The 5,487-nt window shown below is 49.6% G+C and overlaps 1 non-coding gene across 1 annotated transcript; it reads left to right on the top strand.

The window, feature by feature from the left end:
• Nucleotides 1-2,774: 2,774 nt before the first annotated feature.
• On the top strand, nt 2,775-2,943 carry LOC148161928 (U1 spliceosomal RNA). Its single transcript, XR_015767283.1, has one exon. It is a non-coding gene; the product is annotated as a U1 spliceosomal RNA (small nuclear RNA).
• Nucleotides 2,944-5,487: the final 2,544 nt, after the last annotated feature.

Raw genomic sequence — 5,487 nt, 5'->3', positions numbered from 1 at the left:
TATATACACTCGTTACAACTGAGGCATAATGGTTTGTTCTACTGTAGGGGTATGCGTTCCAGGCTTCCTCGTGAAACACCAAGGAGCCCTCCGGAGCAATCATCCTGACGAATGCAGGAACTTTGCTCCTGAACAGAACATGGCAAAACCACACGGAATTCCTTAATCAGCACCATCTTCCCGGAATCCCCTCACAGCTACCGCCACTATCACCACCACCGCCGCTGCTACCGCCCCTCACGGCGCCTCTATACACAGGTTTTTGATCTTGAGAGTCACCATCCTTACTCCGCATTGGTCAAGGGTCAACCTGTATCTCTATTTACAGAGGACATGCTCCTAAAGATAGAAAAACCTCAAATCATCCACACACAAAAATATCAGAGTCCATAGACTCATTCCGTAAAGTTGCAGGGTACCATATATACAAAATCAGTTGTGTTTCTATGCACTAGCAATGAACAATCTGAGAAGGAAATTTAGAAAGCAATTCTATTTACAATGGCACACAACACAGTAAAAGTGTCAGGTGTAAATTCATTCAAGGAGAGCAAGACTTGTTCACTGAAAAGCATAAGAAGCAATGGTTCTGCGAGAGATGAAAGACCAAATGGGGGGAAAAAAACAACTGTATGCATGCATTGGAAGATTTAATATAATTCATATGGCAATACTATGCAAATAGATCTACAGAGTCAATACAATTCTATCAAAAATTTTTCTTCTGCATTTTCTAAATTCTGTCAATACCTTGTAGTATATTTCCTTTCAGACGTTGTAGTTTTCATCTCTTAAAGATAGAGAGGGTGTTGTTTATATTTTCTATTTCTCGGTTTAACATTTACAACTGATGGAAAACTTATACTAAAAGCTTTCATATCCTTCTCTGGCGGTTCTCACATGTGTCAGCTCTGGATTATTTTCCGATGACGGATCTGGCTCCTGATTAGGGGCCATTTTGCCTGGGAGAGCTCCAGGTCCTGTTCCGTCTACTGCTTTCAAATGATTGCCCCCTGACTTGCTGGCCTTTCCTCCCATGGAGGCCCTGAGCAGGACCTCACTGCAAGCCACACCAGGGACCCTGCACAGCTCTGGTTAGGTGACTTTCCTCAGACCAGCTGGTTGTCCCACATCACCTTTCCCTTTTATTCCCCAGGAATCCCAATTTGGCTGGTAAAATACCTGGCGCTTTCTATTTTTTAGGTTAAGCAGGCAGTGTTTCTCTTTGCCTGTTCCAGCTCCTAGAGGCCCCTCCTCCATGCTCAGCCCCAGCCCCAGCAGGCAGAGTCCTCCTCACACAGCCTCCTTCTGACCTCTTCTCTGCCTCTTTGTGTTTTAAGACCCCCTTGTCATTGCAGGGCGCCGCCTGGATAATCCAGGATCATCTCCCCATCTCAAGGTCCTTAACATAAGCACCTGTGCAGGGACCCTTTTGCTGCAGGATGGAACATGTGCACAGGTTCCTGGCATTAGCCTGGGCAGCTCCTAGGGAGGGGGCATTATTCTACCCAGCAGCACACTATTGATCTCAGGTGACAACTAAAATTGGACGCCCCCTCTCCACCCTCCAATCTTTTCTAATTTAAACATTCCGGGAAAAGTAAACCACTACCTCAAGGTGCAAGCAAGACAAGGCAAATCAGAACCCTAGGGCTCTCCATCCATGACCATACAATTGCCCAAATCTCTTCAAAATAGTCTGTTTAGTTTTCCAGACCTGGCTATTTTCCCTCCAAAGGCCGACCTGACTGCAGAAATCCCCTCCAGGGGGAAGCGCCCAGCGGTGGAGGGAGGGCAGGCGGTGGCAGAGTGGGGAGCCTGGGACCCCACTAACCCCCTGCTGAGAACTCTGAGCCTGGTTTAAGGGAGCAGAAGCAGTGGTCCCCTTTGGCCCTGCCCTCAACAGCGGGATCCTTGGGCGTCTCCCCGCGCGGCCACGAGGGGGCGCGCCGTCCCTGTCCTAGGAGCCCTCCTGGGGAAGAAGCAGGCCCTGGGATGTGTTCAGCGTGTGGAGTGTTGTGGGCTGGTGTCAGCCCAAGGGCCCAGGGGTTGCGGACTTTTGGTCCTCCCCTCCCCCCCGCAGTGTCCAGGGCTGGGGGAGGCTGTGGGGACTGGTTGGAACTGTACAGGTGCAGCCATGGCACTCGGTGTCCTCCAACCAGGGTCCGAAGGGAAAGAGAGAGAGAGCTAGAGAGAGCAAGAGAGAGTTGTATCTGCTCTTCGCGGGCTGTTGGAAAGTCCTCCCTCATGTTTCTCTCTGGCTGGCACAGCCTTCCCTGGGCTGGGTGGGGGGGGGTTGTGTAGGGTTTGGGGGGCCATAGCTGCAGGGAGAGGAAAGAGTGGTAACCAATTCAGGAGACAGAGGAGACTGGGCAGGTGAGGAAGGAAGCCAGGGCACGGGAAGGGAGAAGGGGAAGGGGGACTGGAGGAGGAGAAGGAGGAACACCAGTACTAAAATCCAAGTTGGGAGGGGAGCTGGGGGGGCAGGGAGATGGGGTGGGGTTGGGGACTGAGGCGAAGCCCTTGACTTCACGGACGGGGCTTGTCTGATGCAAACCAGGCAACATGGCGGTGGGGTTCTGCAACTTAGAATTCGTGGGGCTGAGGAGGTAGCAGCGCTGTTGCGTCCATCCTATTCGGAAGCGTCGTGTGGAGGGTGAGGATGCTTGCGACAGGAGTGGGTGCCGAGGGTGTTGGGGTGCGCCTAGGCGAGTGAGCCTGTGTGTCCGGTGGAAGGGGGGTGAGACTGGTGTGGGGCGGAGGCGGAGGGAGTCACACTTACCCGGCAGGGGAGACTCCGGGATCAAGCAGGTGGTTTTCCCAGGGGAGGCCCTTCCATCATACCAGGGACATGCTGACCCCCGCGATTTCCCCGAGTATGGACAACTCCTCTGCATTATTTGTGGCAGTGGCTGTGGGGGGCTGCTTTTGCTCTTTCACCTGTTGTTGGTTGTTTAAGAATAGCCTTTGTTTTCTTATTCATTTTTCTGTTTGTTTGTTTTGTCTTTTCCATGACTTTGGCTGATGACATGGGCTGAAGAGGAAGCTCACTCAGGGGACACCAGGACCCTGAAGAAAACACCTCTGCTTTTAAGGGCTGCTTTCTTGAGAATCTGGGTTTGGCTGTTTCTCAATCAAAAGCATGCAGGACAGTTTCTGTCCACTGGTCATACATCCCACCTTGGCTGTCGGGGTTTTTTCTGTTTTTCGCAGAGCAATTTCTCTGCTTATATTTCAGTATGTGGTTTGCAGTCCCTGATCCAGCAAAGGTGCTTTCTTTTCATTCCCCAGGGAACAGGGGTTTGCATCCCTTCTCCTTCCTCCCTCCCCTCCCCACCTATCCCCCCAGGCACCCTGCAAAGCCTCACCCAATCCCCAGACTCCATATCCTTGATTAGGCCACTTGGTAGCCTACCTAGTATAGCCTTGCTCCAGAGGACCCATCCGAGACTAGAGAGGGTCCGGCTTGATGTACTATTTATTTATTGTAAGTTTATTTGTTGAAGTAATCCCTACACCCAAAGTAGGGATAGGGCTCATGAAGCCAGATGGAGACTCCCCTGCTCTCCTGACTGAGCCAGCCAGATGCCCCCTGACAGGCTTTAAAGAGGCACCTCTGTCTACTCACAAAGAACCCGCTGGGTTTGGCACCACAGACCTTTCCCAAACAGCAGGTTAGCTCTAGGACAAAGGGCCGTGGGCCTTCTGCAGCTCTTGGGCTCAAGCAAAAACTGTCCCTACTGATGTACCTGCATTGCTTTGTCAAACTGAGCTTGAAGGGGTTTCTGGCTTCAGGCTTTCACCAGAGCTGGTGTTTTTTTCTCTACTCCCTAAAGGCCTCTATTCAGAATCTACAACTGAGGGTCTTCCAACTTTGATTTTCACTTAGGGGAGCCACACCAACTGGGACTCAGCAATGGGTTACTCTTCTGCCAGATACAATTAAACAAAAGAGCAACAGCGTCACACAAGATGTGCAAAGTGGAGATTTCCAAGATCCTGGGCATCAGGCAAAGGGGACAGCCATCCCGGACACATGGCAACACAATGGTGAGCAGAGCCCTAGAGCTGCTCAGAGGTACTGGCTCTAGAGAGTTTCCAAGCAAGGCACTGGGGGGAGGGGGACTTGAATAGGAGCCCCATGGAGCTCCTGGAATTGAGGACACTGATCTGAGAGAACCCAGGACTGAGTCTCAGGGAGGACAGAGCTGCAGGAAGTCACCTAGCCAGAGCTGTGGAGGGGCCCTGGGGAGGCATGGACAGCAAGTCAGGGGGTAATCCTTTGCACAGGGCCTGGTGCTCACACGGTGCTGGGAATAGTGCCTGTGTCCAACAGATAGACTAAGCAAAAGTAACCCTCTTAATTTGTGAGGAATAGGGTGGAAGACAGGGGGAGGGCTTGCTACAGTACCTGGAACTCATGGTGAGTCCTCCACGGAGCCCTGCTCTGGGCCACTGAACTATGCATTGAAGCAACAGCAGAAATGTTTCCAAGTAACTTCAGTGCATCCCTGAACAAAGCTCAATATTATAGAAAACACAAAAATATCCAGCAAACAGCAAGGTAACATTCACAGTGTCTGGCGTTCCATCCAACAGTTTGAGGTATGCAGACAAAGGGGGGAAATGAGCCCTCCTGAAGAGATGGATCACTCATCTGAAAATGACCCAGAGCTGACAGCAAGATGGGAATCACCAGAGCACAAGAAAGCATTTGTTCTAACTGCATCCCATTGGTGAAAACATTCAGCAGATACATGGAAAATGTTAAAAAAAAAAAAAAAAGGACCCAATCTCACATGAAGAGATGAAAACCACAATGTCTGAAAGGAAATGTACTGCAAGGGGCTGATGGTGATTAGGGAAGGCAGAAGAAAAACGTTCAATAGGAATCCAAAAGAATCTGCAGATCCTGCTGTTGCCTTCTGAACCACCTTAACCATTCCAATCCATGAACACAGGATGTCTTTCCACTTGTTGAGGTCTTCCTTAATCTCTTGCAGCAATATTGTGTAGTTTTCAGTGTACAGGTTTTGTGCCTCCTTGACTCAATTATTCTTCGATACCATTCGGGTGGGTGCTGTTGTCCATGGAATCGTTTTCTTAATTGACTTTCCCGGTGTCCATTCCTAGGTTATAGAAACACCTGATTTGTCTGCCTTGTACGCTGCAACTCTGCTGAAATAGGTTATGGACTCTAATAGTCGTGGTTTCTGTGTGTGTGTATTTGGTATTTTTCTGTATACAGGAGTATGTCATTTGCAAATCCAGATACAAATTGTCCCTTGAAGAACCTGGGGGTTAGGGGTACAGAGTCCCACAATTGAAAATCTTTGTATAACATTTGAGTCCCAGAAAACATAGCTACTAATAGCCTACTGAAGTCTTACAGATAACAAAAACGGTTGATTAATACATATTTTGTGGGTTACTTGAATTATGTACTTTATTCTTTTGATACAGTGAGTTAGAGTGAAAATATCATTG

This window comes from Eumetopias jubatus, unplaced genomic scaffold (assembly GCF_037043125.1).
Source record: "Eumetopias jubatus isolate StellerSeaLion01/CBP00866 unplaced genomic scaffold, mEumJub1_p1.0 scaffold_39, whole genome shotgun sequence".
Taxonomy (NCBI): Eukaryota; Metazoa; Chordata; class Mammalia; order Carnivora; family Otariidae; genus Eumetopias; species Eumetopias jubatus.
Note: the sequence above shows the minus strand (reverse complement) of the source record. Positions and strands in the feature narration are given on the sequence as shown.